Genomic DNA, 16583 nt, shown 5'->3' on the forward strand with positions numbered 1-16583 from the left:
TAATTGAACAAATACAAGGTGTTGCAGACAACTTCCCCTGAATTCATTTCAATGCTACATTTCAACCAGGATTCTATTTCTTCCGTAACCATCCTTTACTAAATATCCTTTATGTGTGATTTTGCAAAATGTTGTTCGCCATTCTGAACTAAGTGTAAGTATTATAGGTTGTTTGTTATGTTTACATTTACTGTGCTGTTACGTTTATGTCTATTTGAAGCGTTGACCCCAAAATGTGGAATCTCAAGACATTTTTCTCGTTGAACAAACAGGACCACAGGTGATTTTGATATCAGAAAACAATGTGACCCCAGTATTTATGGAAGAGTATGTTGAAAATGTGAAGGGGAAGACGGAAATATCTGAAGACATTTCTACCCACCAATTTCCTTTTGGTATCGCCGGGTTCAAAGTCGAGCGCAGATCTTGGAAAGCGTAGATCAATTTTTCCTACTAAGATGAACTATAGCCTACCATCCTGATTCTGAAGATTAAAAAATGTATAAAGAACTACAGAGAAATTACATAACTGAGTATTTCCACTAAATAACTAAGTTATTTTTTGTTGAGGATAAAACAGTTCAAAACGCCTTTCTTTACAATAACGGTACAACCCTATTAAACATAATGAGTTTCATTGTATGTTATTTTCCAATAGTGATGATAAATTTAGATTATTTTTCTCATTTACATTCTGAAAAGTGTGCTAGTTGGCGTGTAACAGAACTTCCGCGTTGTTTCTGCAGCCGATATTTTCGCTTCACACATGAGTTCCACTAACACAAATAAATTGTACATTTTGTACCCATCTAATTATCCCTTTCCATGTAAATTAGAGACATTTGCGTTTGTTCACTTTGTTTACTCAATGTAATAACATTAGAAACAGAGATAAATGCGTATAAATCAAGCGCCAATGGGGCCATAAAATGTTACGGCTTACACGTTGCACTTCCTTGTTGCTTCTTTGTTATTAATTTACCTCGCATAATCAACTGTTAGTGTAATGCTGGGTTTCTTCAGGGCCTATTGCTGTATCGTGGAAAACTTGTGCGCAGTGAAATTTCGCTCCTGTTCATAGTCAATAATTGAAAATATTTTAATTTTCAAAAGCATCAACCCAAATGTTCTGCTTTCTAATTAACTTACTTGTTTACTTACTTATTACTGCACTTACTTAAATATAAATTTACATGTTTATTAAACATTTATTTGTTTGTTCTCTTATATATTTACTTCCTTAATTAAAAATTTATTTACTCATTTATTACGCACTTCATTATTTACCTTCTCATTTACCTATTATTTAATTTATATATTGATTAATTTATTCATGTATGTATGTATGTACAGTACGTATGTATATTTGTCCATTCATATGTACAGAGTGTTTAAAAAATACGGGGCATAATTTCAGGTATGTATTTCCCACATGTAGACAATCAAAATAGTTCATTACAACATGTGTCCGGAAATGCTTTATTTCCGAGTTACGGCCTTCACAACATTGAAATAAACCGGAACGTTTTTCTTTCCGCAGGTAGTTGCCGTCAAAGGAGACATTAAGAGGGCACTCTGACGGTTCATTCCGAGGCGAAGGTTACATTCAGTGTTGTGTAGGCGTTAGACTGTGCGACATATATTCAAATCAAGAGCTGGCACAGATACACTTCATGTACGGTAAGGTGGACGGCAATGCTGCGCTGGCTCGTCGTTTGTACCAGGAGAGGTACCGACAGCGACAATGTCCAGATCGGAAGACATTTGTACGTCTCCATTACCGTCTGTGCGAGTGTGGAAAATTTAACTCTCCTGGTTTGGGAAGGGGACGACCAAGATCTACAACTCCAGAAGTATAGGAGGAGATTCTGGAGGCTGTGAACATGACTCCTTCTATTAGCACACGAAGGGTAGCGTTGCAAGTCAATGTTCCTCATACGACTGTCTGGAGACTGTTGAAAGAGTATCAATTGTATCCTTATCATTTGCAACGTGTACAGGCCCTGTCACCAGCAGATAACCCTGCACGAGTTAGGTTCTGTCAATGGTTCTTGCAGCAGTGCGGTGTAAATCCGAACTTTCCTGCCTCTAGTATTATTTACAGATGAAGCACAGTTCACACAAGCTGGCATAACAAATTTTCACAATCAGCATGTATGGGCATATGAAAACCCACGTGCAACTGTTCCATCTCATCACCAGGTGCGGTTCTCCCTCAACATGTGGGCCGGTATCATTGGTGATCGATTAGTTGGACCCCATGTACTTGTAAACAGACTTACGGGGCAGGCGTACACAAACTTCCTGGAAAACACCATACCTAATGTTTTAGAAGACACTCCACTGATCAATCGTCAACACATTCACTTCTTGCATGATGGCGCTCCTGCACACTTCAGTCGTACGGCTCGCCGGTACTTGGATCGAAAGTTTCCTGATCGATGGATAGGTAGAGGTGGCCCAATTGTTTGGCCTCCACGCTCACCTGATCTGAACCCTCTCGATTTCTACTTGTGGGGCCATTTAAAATCATTGGTTTATTTGTCTCCGGTGCCTGATTTGGAATCCCTTCGGAATCGAATTGTGGCATGTTCTGAGGATATACGCAATACTCCTGGAGTTTGGGATCATGTTCGCAGGTCAATGAGACATCGATGTGAGGTCTGTATTCAAGCAGGAGGTGGACATTTTGAACATCTTCTGTAATGACAACGACCTGCGGAAAGAAAAACGTTCCGGTGAATTTCAATGTTGTGAAGGCCATAACTCGGAAATGAAGCATTTCCGGACACATGTTGTAATGAACTATTTTGATTATCTACATGGGGGAAATACATACCTGTAATTATGCCCCGTATTTTTTAAACACCCTGTATACTTATTTATTCGTTCACTTATGTACTTATTTATTCATTCATGTATTCCTTCACTTAAATATTCATTTATTTATGTCTTCATTAATTTACGTATTTATTTACTTGTTTGTTGTTTATCTATTAATTACTTATTTACTTTTTGTTTTGCTTAGATATATACTTATTTATTTATCTATTTATTTATGTTTCTGATTATGTATCTGAGTAATTATTTACTCATTTGATCATATTTATTTACTTATCTACTTATTTATTTATTCATTCATTTACTTATTTAAGTTTTTATTATTTACTTATTCACATACTTCCTTACTTATTTGCATACATGTTTGTTTGTTTGTTTATTTATTTATTTATGTATTCATTTATTCATTCGTTTATTAATTGATGAGGAACATCCAGCTTCATTATTTATGAAAGCTACGTAAATTATTTTCTTTTCATTTCTCAAGTCTCCGTTACTGAATTAAGTTGAAACTTTACTAGGTTATCATTCACATTTTCATTCAGAAGAAGCACTGCTAGGATAAAAATATTGCTGTATATTAAATTTCTCGAAATTGTGGCAATTTTTTTACAACCTATCATCGTTTCCCTCCTAGTTCCCACAATTTTAAAACATACTGTTAATCTGTATTGTCCGGTCTATTCCAGAAAGTTGTGGCAACTACGTGAATTAGTATTATTAAATTATTTGCAGTCTCAGTAGTACTTTATATTATCATTTTTTAATTTGCCTGAAAAGTTTTACTAAAAAATATTTTTTTTTCTGTATTAAGAATACTTAAAATATTAGTTTACAATTGTATTTCTAATAACAGAATGAATGGAATAGATTTAATTCTTTTATTTTATGTACGTTAGAAATTACGTAAATAACTTATTTTAGACTCATTTGAGTTAGATTTTCAATAGGGAAATGAAGACGCCTCAATGGTATTTTCTAAACTCGGAACTCATTATAGAAAGGGTTATCATATGTCAGGAATCAAAGAAAATCCGAAGAGCTACAGTAATTGGCAAAAGCTTCCTTGTAGTAGTTCCAACACTAGCAACAGCTGGCGGTACTTGCAGCTTTATACCATGTAGTTATATCCCGTTACACGTGGAGCGCTGCTTTACCGGTGAAAACAAAGGACGCTGTTGCAATTTGCAAAACGACGCTGTTACAGCTGTACCAACGAGCTAGATGTAATATTCTTATGAGCTAGAATAAAAATATTCCTATTTCTAGCTCGTTGAGTTGCACTGTACCACAGTTTACTAGAATCGCTAGTTGCAAGAGCTCAGACATGTATACCAAAAAGCATTATCTGCAATATGTTACTTAATAATCAAGTATATCAGGACTCGAAAATCGAAACAACGGAACGGCGTTCTGGTTCGTGAATTTCAGAAATCTTTCCGATACGTTTCGTAAGAAATAGCAATGGCCCGTTTCGGTTCGTTTTAATTTGGTATTAATTAGATATCATATTTCAATATACCGTACGGTACTCAATTAAGTGTGCATAAAATAAAATTGTAAAAAATACTGACAACGGCACGATTGGTAGGCCTATTACTTTATTGTATTTCAGAATTCGTATAAGCTCTCGCTAATTTACTTTATAAATACTCTTGCGGCATGCTCTTAGATATGCTTGATTCTGCATTGAGTTTCGTTGATGTTCTGAACAACAGCTCAGCATTATGAAATTAAAAGGACGGAATTTTTCAGTGGGCTATATAACGATGCTGTATCAACTACTCGCTTATTTAGAGTCGTTGGAATTGGTGATAGCGGAATGGTATTTGGCGGGATGAGGGCAAAGATTCGCCATAGATTACCTGACATTCGCCTTACGGTTTGGGAAAACCTCGAAAAAATCCTACCAGGTAATCAGTCCAAGTGAGAATCGAATCCACACTCAAGCCCAACTATAGATCAGTAGGCAAGCGCCTCCGCCAACTGAGCTACGCCGGTGCCTAGGACTGAAACTCATCAACATTATTATCACTCCATATATGGCTAAAGATCACATGTCATAGGCAGCGAGTCGAATTTCTTACTACTATTTAAGCCACGATCTGAGCATCCATTTCAAACACTTTGAGAATCAAAGTTTCCAATGATAAGAGTAGGGCTGCAAATCTTTCTCTCCCTGGTATTAACATACGCTTCGAAGCACATTATTAAAGATTTGTGCATTTTGTTCAATATAGTTTCTTCGGTTAAATGAAATGATTACCTTTTGTGATTTTCCGTCTGCGTAAATATGACAGAGAGATGAGAATTTCCTAAGATTTGTCCAATTTTTAATATTAATTGATATGTGTATACATATTTCAATGTTAAATTAATTTTATGTATATATGTATGTATGTAAATTTTAAATTATGTTTTATTTAACGACGCTCGCAACTGCCGAGGTTATATCAGCGACGCCGGTGTGCCGGAATTTTATCCCGTAGGAATTCTTTCATATACCAGTAAATCTACTGACATGAGCCTGTCTTATTTAAGCACACTTAAATGCCATCGACCTGGGCCGGGACCGAACCCGCAACCTCGAGCACATAAGACCAGCACTCTACCGATTGCACCACCCAAGTCGTATGTATGTATGTATGTATGTATGTATGTATACTGGTTGATTCACGAAGATTGTGCTATACTCTAGAATCTGATTACTGAATCATTGTGAAGAACAAAGTTAATATATACATGTGTTCGACTTTGAAGAGTTTTGGATAAAATCACGGTTTTTTTTTTTTCGTAACACGCATCCTTGTCAACTTCTTTCTCTCTGAACGTCTGCTGCTGTGTGTTACAGTACATCTGATAGCACCAATACAAAGTCTCGTTACATCAGGTTTAGGGTTAGAGATAACGCAACATCGGTAGAGCCCGATCGCAAACTCGTGGCACCTGCGCGAAAGACGAATTGGCATCTACTTACATGGACTCGCCCAATAGTCTTGCTGGGGGTTGTTTCAACATTACGCTCTATGAATAAGCAGTCGTCCGAACACACACATACTCCGAAGCTGAGGAAGAAGCTCGCGCATGTTGGTGCCACGAGTTTGCGATCGGGCTCTACAACGTATCTACCTACACTCATTCCGTTGTAACTTTGCACCTGACAGCTGAGCGTAATGTTGGTAGCGAGAGATGCGACGTTGCCACAATGACTACTTACTACACAACAGCTGAATTAACTTTTTCTCTGTTCCGATAATTCAAATGCTAATTATTAATGTGTAACTCCGTTTTTTATTGCTATCTTCTCAGAGTGACTAAAGCTTTTGATGTCCACTGTATTACGTTACCTACAGGAATGGAGGGATGCCCATATATACAGACAAATTCCTTCTCTTACACATATAATTGACGAGTCATTTGCATCAATTCTGATGCCTGATTACTTACGCAAATATTCTCATTCTGTGAGTTACCATTTTTAACGACGTCTTTTTTGCGGCATTTCACAGCAGCGCTACAAATTATTTATAACTTTATAACAACAATAACATACAAATTACGCACGTGATAGTAACATTACGCAACATAAGCAAACCGACAACATAGCAGCGCTACACGTGGCAGCATGAGCAGCTGATAGAAAATGCTACGTTCTCATTGGTTTAGAAGGCTACTGCACAACGTTCTTCAATGTTTCCATAGGAAGAGTTGCCAGCCCAAATAACAAATGTCAATTATTGCATGGTTAAAACGACCTGGGTATAGCATCCGAACAATGAAAGTTAGGGAATAAGGCGTGCGCAGTTGACACTCGGGCGATTTCATGTATTGCTGCAGAAGGTGAGGTCTTTGAAAACCGGGTTTAATACAGATTTTTCAGGTGAGCAATAATGCGAATGTTCTTTAATGAATTTATAATACACTCGGTACCATTCTCGTAAATAATTTAAATGCTTAAGCTCTCACAATTTCCACGTTTATGTTTAAAATTCAGGAGAGTGTAATTCACTCAGTTTCAAAAATATGACTGAGCTCCATTTCCCATCTAGCACAATAGCACATAATAATTTTTATTTTTGATAAAGTTATTTATCTCTTTTCGTTTAGTGCAGAAAATCTCTTATTTTGCTCATATTTTTTGCAGATTGTTTGCCAATACGAAATTTTTTCATGAATACAGAACTCGCTGAAAATATAATTTAGATTTATCCTTTCTTTAAAAACCTTTGTCCTACGTAGTTACCCTATAATCATCACTTTCTCTAATGCTGCTGCTACTCTTGCTAGTTTTGAGCATGACTTACTTAAAATAAAGTATTTCTCCTAAAATCCACGCCAATATTCAATAGCCTCAATTACAATATGGCCCAACTACTGCAACAATAAATTGTCAACTTCTTATGACATACCGGTACGAAAAATGAGGTGTCAAAATTTCATGACAATTCTACAAATATGTACAATTGTCAACAAATTAATTAACACTTTTCTGTTTCATAAAATTAAATATGTCACAAAAGTGTTGACAAATTGTGAAATTTTGCCTGTCATGGTATAATTGTTATGAAACAGAAACCTGGCAATTTGTCACGATTTTTCCTGACAGGCAGAATGGTTTATAAAATAGAAATCTGACAATTTGTAGAGTCGCCATTTGTTATTTGTCAAAATGACATATTTACAATTGTTAAATTTTATTAAATAGGCCCCTGGTCATCATCTCACTGGTCATTAATTCCATCGTTGTCATCAAGAATACCGTGTCCACGAAAGTAACGTAGAATTTCGATGCTTAAAAATGTCCATTTCAAGTTCTGAAGTAAACATTGCCGTTGGGGCAATTAATTCTGATGGGCTGCACCAAAAAATCACTGTTTAATTTAATAATTCAATTTTTACCTTCATATCAATAAAAGTTGTCCCGTGCCGTGGCGTCGTGGTCTAAGGCACCCTGCCTAGGACTCGCGTTACGGAATGCGCGCTGGTTTGAGTCCTCATGGGGGAAAAAATTTTCTCATGAAATTTCGGACAGTGTATGGGACTGGTGCCCACCCAGCATCGTGATGCATTTGGGGAGCTACGATAGGTAGCGAAATCCGGTTGCGAATGCCAGCTATAACGGCTGGGGGGGATCATAGTACTAACCACACGATACCTCCATTCTGGTTGGATGATCGTCCATCTCTTCTTCGACATGTGCGCGTGAGGCCAGGAACCGGCTGGTCGGTCTAGACCCTCCATGGGCTGTAGCGCCACGGATTATTATTATTATTATTATTATTATTATTATTATTATTATTATTATTATTATCAATAAAATTTACAGATTACTTTTTTATTACAGGACAGAAAAACACAGTTTTATCGTCTTTCTTGTATTAAAAGCAGCGTAATTTACAAAGCCCCTTGTGAATTAATTTGTAGATTCAAAAGAGTATGATTAAAGTAAGCAATGAATTTTAGTATAATCAACCAGGATTAACATTCCATATGTCCCAAGTCTGGCAGGATATAACGACCCCAACGATACCTAGTGATCGCTTTAAGAAATAACAGGTCCTAATAATCTATACTCGTTGGTCATCTAAACTCTCTGTAATATAAGTGTCCTGCCATGGGCCTTTAGACTCAGCGGTCCAGCGCGTTTATAATACTACCAAGAGATGGCATGCAAGTGTGAAAAATATGTCACACATGGACTATACTTTCATCTCTGAGCATATAGTAAATGTATAAGCGTATTCCATGTGTAAATTCTGGTATTCTCTTCGTTAGAGAGCGTGTGAATTCTGCACTGAACAGTGCTAACATCTATGGAGATGAGAGCGAACGACCCTGATTGAGTCATTGCGTGTAGGGATGTGTTTGTCGGCTACCATATAGAAGAGAGAGAGTGCGTTTGACAATTTGCTCGAGCCTTCAATTAGCTGTCATCTAACACCAGTGTGTCAGGAGGTGAGTAGATATCAAAATCATGTTACATTCGATGTAATATAAGTAGAATTTCTATTGAAATGAATGGACTCTTGACGTTTCGTTAAGGACTCGAGAACATTTCATAAAAATCAATATTCCATAGTCCAAATAATTAATAATTGTCAAAAAATGACATCCGTTTCAGCTGAATAAAAACGAATAACAAAGGAAGGGAGCGTTTATACATCTACCTTCTACTGTAATTCTTGTTGTCAATAACAAATAAGGGACAAGTGTTTCACACATTTAAGTACGGACCGATGCGTAACATGAACGTATCATTACTAAAACCTCGACTTACATTATTGACTCGAATTTGCAATGTGAAGTACGGGTATAAATGCTTGAATATTACCTGTAAAATTAGTAATAATAATTGTAGTAACAGTTACGCAATCAGTGTTCAATTGTACTTTATAGTTAACTCTAATTTTCAATGCACTGCGAGGGAGGGGATTGTTGATCTGCTTCTGCCATTTCCTAAAAGCGTATTGAACATCAATTTTCATCACTCAACTAGAATATCCTAGGAAAAGAAATGTGTCAATTGTTAAATATTCACGTAACAATATAGTTCCTTTATAGGTTTTGATATATTGATTAAATTGACTCTCAACCCGGAACAACAGTACTAATTATTAACAACATTTTTAACTTCGTTTACTAACATAATACGATGAAAATTGTTAAAATATTATAATCACAGTCGTGACAATGAGTATTTATTTCTTTTCAGTATGAGTACTGTATTCGGTAACATTATCTATTTTGAAAGCAAAATAAGATGTCATATTTTATGAACACAGAAAGGAAAATGAAATCATTTCATTTCAATAATAATACAACTAATGTACGCGTATGACAAAGTATTATTAATGCTAAATTTTGTTCATACTTACATAAATTCCATGTGCACAAATGTGATTCTGGCCATACATCTCAGCCCAAACTAAATATCGATTTGCTCACAAATGAATAGATTGCGAATTAAACTTATAAAAGCCAAATAGGTCACAAGACACAAAGAGCTCCCTCATGCCTATTTCACAATAATTGTTTGGTTGGTTTGATGCATGAATCATTTCTTAAAATTCCTTTAACATATTTATGAGTACAATAAGTCAGACTTAGTTCTAAGAAATGAATGGACATTTCTCACATAACTTTTATAGCCTGGCAACAAAAAGTATGTTAGAACTTAACCTTCAGGCTTGTAATAGAAATTCAAATAACCCCGCCGCGGAAAGAAGTCCGTATCACGTCTTCTCTTCAACCTACTATCTTTGTCTTTGACTCCTGAATGATGTAATACGTAATTTCCCGACTTGCTACTTATAATTATCTTCTCCTTCATAACCATGCTACCTGAGTCCATTTCATTTCTCATTAATAATTGTATGAAACAAATAATTACTTCTTGCCACTATGTATCTTTCTGTAGTTCCCTCACATTATCTTTGTTGTTCATCTTTAATGAAAGTATATTCCCATGTACTTTGCTTTGAAAATATTAAAAACCAGGATAGTAAGGGAACCATCTGTATATATAAAATATAATCGCAAACTTTAAACATTTAATTATGTTCATAATTGTGTGTTCTGGCGTAAAGTGCGGTAAGTCGAAAAATGTAATTAAAAAATGATTTTTAAAAGTTTGACGAACTGTTGTAAATTAAATAATAAAGAAAGTTATGAAAAAAGTAATGTGCACTCAGTATTATTACTAATAACTCCATACAAATTGCAGTACATTCATTGTTGACTTTAGTGTCCTTATTGTTTAATGCAAAAGATGCACAAGAAATGTTGACTTACCACGCTTTCCACTTCAAACACAGAATTGTTTTATATAATATCCTGAAACATTTTTAGGTGCTATGTTAAGTTTCGGGCAGTTACTTGGCTTTCGACAGATTTAGCATGAAGGCTTTATTTGAATGCTATTTTAATCTGTTATTTAACGACGCTTTATCAACTGCGCCATTATTTATTATCGGTGGGATCGGTGATATAGAAACTGTACTTTAGCGAGATGAATCAGAGACAATGCCATTAGATCACTTGACAATCGCCTTACAGTTGGGGAAAATCGCGGAAGAAAACCAACGGGAAAACCTCGGAACAAAATCAGCTCAAGCGGGAATCGAACCTAAGCCCGAGCGCAGGCTCGGAACACGAATCTAGCGTGATCACCCCTGAGCTATGCCAGTGGCCTTTTATACCTATTTGAATATATTTATTATCATAGCAACAAGGAAATTAACAATGAAACAACAACTTCAAGGACTGGATTCTTTGGTCCGTTCCGGACTCCTGCGAACATAATGATTCAACACTGGATCCGTGTCTTGTGGTATTTATGGCCAACGACCACCACCAATGTCAACACAAGAGCAATATAAGAGAATGGTCAACACCCAGTCAGTTTATAATTATGATAATTCCACTCTTTCTCGCATCGAATTGTACCCGCGCATTCTGAATTTATACCACTTGAGCAACAGCGGATAACGGAATTTATTGTTGATATATTAAAGTTATTAAATGAATAGGCTATTCTATATGAAGAGAATTATGTTAAGGTTATATGTACATATTTTAGGCTTTATACCGGTACTTCTTCCTAGCACTTTCCGCAAGGCAACATTTTGGACTACCCTTATGTATCTTATATCTGAGTGTAACGTGGATGTGAAAGCTTTATCGGAGAGTACTAGACAGACAACATGACAGATCAGTTAAGTAGAACATTAACGTTAAAATACTTGTTCTTTGGATTTTATCGTTTTCTTTTGGATATAACGTACTCTGAAATTGTGACGGTATAAAAACTCAACAGCTAACAGTGCGTGACATTTCGTAATATTGTTGATTCTCAAAATAAGGTCGATGTGACATCATTTTATTTATATTCCTTGAAGAATATTTGTTTTAGATGCACTAGGAATTAAGTAGCTATTGGACGTTTAAAGTGGCAACACATTCAAGAGTAATGAAAGAACCCCAGGGACTAGTTTCGAAACTATTCTATTATTTCCTTGCTTATATTTGAGACTTACATTTGTATTTGCGTTCCACGCTTGGGGAGCAAAATATGATAAATTAATATGGCCTGGAAAACATGAATTCAAAGATGACACCTATAATTTCGTGTTATTAATGTTATTTACACCACTATGTAAGCAATGGGTAAGGTGCGCGCACACATAATGTTACGTTGAAACCAATGTCGTCGTGGCTTTGAATTCCGTCTAAAGCATAAATTTTTGTCTCTTATTGTCACTTTTTGAACTGTCTCGCTGATGTGTTGATTTCACATTGACCTTATATCACGGGGACCCGTCATGTGTCCATTCAAGTATGAAGACCGAGTGGAAAGATGAAAACCTTGACACCGCAGACTGGCATATTTTAAACAAACATTTTATTATATTTATTAGATATAACAGCTCGGCTGTAACAATAAAATCTTAAGTGACATTAAAGAAAACTTATAGTCTCTAAAACACGCTTTCAAGTTCGAGTCTTTACTGTAGATCCTGAAATTCAGGAGTTTCGTTATGAATTTTCTAGCCAATTAGGAAAATTTATATTTAGTAAATTAGTTTTGTGGGCATAAACTCCACATTTTGTATATAAATTTTATTAGTTGTACAGAGCGCAACTGAAAACGTTATAAATAAGATTTGCAGTATTATTCAAGTTTTCTAACGTTAACGCCGGCAGATAAAAGGGTAGCCGGGTTTCTTTCTTTGTTAAAAATTAAAATATAATTATGTGTGCCTCTAATTATACGGTGTTAAACAATATAATTGTATGTTCCTCTAATTACACATGATATACGTATACACAGAGCGCTACTAGCACCTATTAATTCGTGAAGATTGTTAGCAGAAGAGAAGACGATACTAAGGGATGTGCTACTGGAGCTGACAGCTGTGAGCAGTATGAAATGAAGATAAGTGCAAACAAGACGAAGACCATGGCCGTCGGAAGAAAAATAAAGGAGGTAAAGGTGTGCATTCTAAATGAACAATAGAGCAAGTGCACAACTTCAAAATACTTGGAGTGTACTGTAAGCAGTAACATGAGCTGCTGCCAGGAATTCAAAAGGAGGATAGCAATGGCAAAGGAAGATTTTAATAAAAAAGAAGCATCTTCTGCGAGATTCTGGAAAACGAACTAAGACGAGACTAGTGAAGTGCTTTGTGTGGAGAGTGGCATTGTATAGGGCAGAATCATGGACATTACGGCGAAGTGAAGAGAAGAAACTTGAAGCATTTGAAATGTAGAAATGGAGAAGAGTGGAGCGTGTGAAATGGAATCAAAGAGTGAAAGATGTGTTGAGTGTGACAATCACGAAAATCACCATCATTACAATCACAGCGCAGTTATTTCTTAAAAAAAGGAACGACATGTTGAATTTGCTTCCACTTATCTCTCCAGAGATTCCTAACTTCCTGCCCATGATGAGCAGGTAACAAAGCAGTGCAAAGCTACGCTGAAAACTGAATGGAGTATAAGCATGTGTTGAAATGGCTACGCATAATTATATTTATTTTCACTGATGTGTAATTTTATATGAAATGCAAAACGAAAACTTATAATGAAACATTTTTCTCACTGCCAGAGGGAAAGTAGAGTTAGCCTTTCTTTGTTCACCATTTGGTTGCCTGTTGTTTCAGTAACTTATTGACTGCGCTCGGACGTAGGTTCGAATCCCGCTTGATCTGATAGCCTGTTTGGATTTTTTTCGAGGTTATCCCCAAATGTAAGGCGAATGTTGAGGAATCTCATGGCGAATTGTCTCATCCTTGCAGATGATGCAGTGTCGTTAAATAAGCAACAAAATCTATTTTTTAAATAATAAGATCGTAAAACTAATTAAGCTGTTTTAATCGGTAATGTAAATGAAACAACAATTCAAATGTTAATATCATCATTTGTGCTCTGCACCTTTGTATAGCTCCAAAACAATATATTCGCATGTCTACGGACACGTGTTGGTATTTCCGTAGCGATTCGTGTAATTGCATTATAACGACTACAGAAAATGTGCGCAACACTCGAGCTTCGCAATACAAACACTTCTCAGAAGAAAACATTTGACGTGACCTCATGAAAGTGGACAACCTTCGAAGTTGTATGTTGTTGATCACAGGTTCAAAGCTCGTAGTTATTCAGCAGTACTACGTCACAGATGAAAGAGAAAACAGAGAAAATGATTGTTTACGATAGATAGGTACTGTTCAATAAGGTCGACTGGAAATAGACAGGTGTGAATTTCCAACTGTCATTCATATCTGTATCACACCATCCAGTCGTGATCACGGACCTGTTACTACGCGTTTCGCTTCTTTAAATACGCCCCATATCGTCACAATATTCCAGTGCCGTAAACTCCATGGTTAAACGGTTCGGTGACGGCGCTATTTGTCTCTCAATGCAGTGTATTAAACTGACTGCACAAAACACTTTTCATTTCACAAACCAAACGCAATGGAATTACGTAAGTGGGATGCTGAGTGACCTACTTCGACAAACTAGAACTGACTTAGAGACGCACACACGTTTCTATTCAAATTTCTTCGAACGGATCGCTACTGGATAAAAGGGCAGAACTACCAACACTCGTTTTATGACAAACACACACTTTCCATCAGATTGAGATTTATAAATTACAGGAAATATTCTTCAGAGTTTTTAAATGACATTTATACATGGCTTTCACAAAAACAGATAATTTTTCCAATGAAATTCTGCTTTTTATAGATTCGAAAACTCCAGACGTTGCTTACGATGTCATTTTACTGAAGTAGGCTATACAAGATATAATAAAAATTATATATCTCTAATATTAATAATAATAATATTATTTATTATTTTATTAGTATTATTATTACTACTAATATTTATTATTAATATTACTATTAATATTTGTTATTATTTTATTAGTATTATTACTATTATTATTATTATTATTATTATTATTATTATTATTATTATTATTATTTATGATTTTATTAGTATTATTATTACTACTAATATTTATTATTAATATTACTATTAATATTTATTATTATTTTATTAGTATTATTACTACTAATATTATTATTATTATTATTATTATTATTATTTTAAAATTGTAGACCTATACAATTTAATCAGGAGTGTACGCCTCTGCGGTGGCTACGTGACCTAGACCAACAGTCTGTCACGCAGGCGATCCGAGTTCGAGTCTCGGTTAAGCTGACACTTTTGACGCACAAGGTTGCAGTTGGGGGTTGTTCTTTTTGGTTCTCCCATTTCCCGAATGTAAACACCGACATCATTACGTCAACATTTCTCTATTCCATCATTACTTCGTCAGTAAATTTCCGATCACCGGCCGGCGCTCCGATCACCAGCAGGCGAAGTGCGGAGACGGCTGATCCTGTGCCATTTGGGTGCCTCTGCATGGGACCCTGAATACAGGGCGGTCCTTAGCGCAGTCGGCCATTGTGGGTGAGAATCCGCCTAGTTTTGGGGTTAACCGTAGAAAGGCATTCACGCAAAAGCAGCAAACCCACCCTCACTGTAAAAAGTCACTTCTGCCCATATTTCAAGAGCATTGAAGAATGTTGAGTTTTTTAATTAAGACAAGATTTACGATAACGTAGCTTTATTTATAGAACTTCGCAAACAATTTTTTCTTCTATGGCTGAGAGACTGGTTTTCAATTAAGTATCATAACCTAGAAAACATGTATAAATATTTCTTAATGTTCACTACTTAAATTTTAAATTAAATTGACAAAAACCAAACAACAGCACTTTCAATAATAGCCTTTATAACAGAGAAAGAAAATATTTCGGCCTCCTACATTTAGTAGTTCGAATACAACGTTCCTTAAACGTTTCCAAGTCAAAAATGAAACTTCTTATTTTAGAGCGCACGGTGTCCCAGTATATGTATTAAAAATCACAATTTTATTGTAACTAGTTCATAAAATAATCATAGAATTTAATTTGTCGTCTAGTTTAAGTAAGTATTTAAGTTCGACAATCCTGTCGCTTATGCATATTTTTTTCTGTTTCAATCTTGTCTTAGATATACAGTACTTTTAACTTTCTGTTGCACTAGCATTATATTATCATGTATTTCCTTTTTATCCTCTGGTTTAGTGGAAGAAAAGGCCTCACGGCCTTAATTCTGTCAGAAAAATAAAGCATTATTATTATTATTATTATTATCATCATCATCATCATCATTATGGATAAAATCTCAGAAAAAACCTCAATCAATTAATCAGCCCAAACGCGAATCGAACCCACGCCAGAGCGTCGCATCAGCAGGCAAGCGCCTCGGCCGACTGAACTATGCCGGTGGCCCAATAAGTTTTTAACTAAGTATGTTCATAAATAATGTAATTAGTCCACATGGAAGAAGTTAGTTACTGAAAAGGATTTGTGTGTACAAGAAATATTATAGTTAAGATGACATCATAACGTAATATGAGATTGATAGCAAACATCGATATGCATGGAAAAGTCAGCGCCACTGTTGTTTTTCTTTCCAGGAAAATTTAAAGGCTCCATTTTCTATCAATGAGATGAACCATCCAGACAATCCAAAATACATTGCATTTACATCCTCTGAAATTTAATGTTGCATTTCTGTTTTTTCGTCTTTTATTACTTACAAATATGGAAAAACATATTACATCACCATATCATATTATCTTCCTTACAGTTTACTTCGTTTAACTGACAATTAATTTTCTTTTC

At 35.6% G+C, this 16583-nt stretch overlaps 1 protein-coding gene across 1 annotated transcript in view; it reads left to right on the top strand.

Moving 5' to 3' along the window:
* The first annotated feature begins 8564 nt into the window (after positions 1-8564).
* The window catches only part of Drat (Death resistor Adh domain containing target), a 74639-nt gene continuing 66620 nt past the window's right edge, over positions 8565-16583 (top strand). Inside the window, exon 1 of the mRNA XM_069837462.1 lies at positions 8565-8796. The gene's annotated coding sequence lies outside the window, so the exon portion shown is untranslated. The remainder of the gene's footprint in view (positions 8797-16583) is intronic.

The sequence above is a fragment of the Periplaneta americana genome, chromosome 10 (assembly GCF_040183065.1).
Source record: "Periplaneta americana isolate PAMFEO1 chromosome 10, P.americana_PAMFEO1_priV1, whole genome shotgun sequence".
Taxonomy (NCBI): domain Eukaryota; kingdom Metazoa; phylum Arthropoda; class Insecta; order Blattodea; family Blattidae; genus Periplaneta; species Periplaneta americana.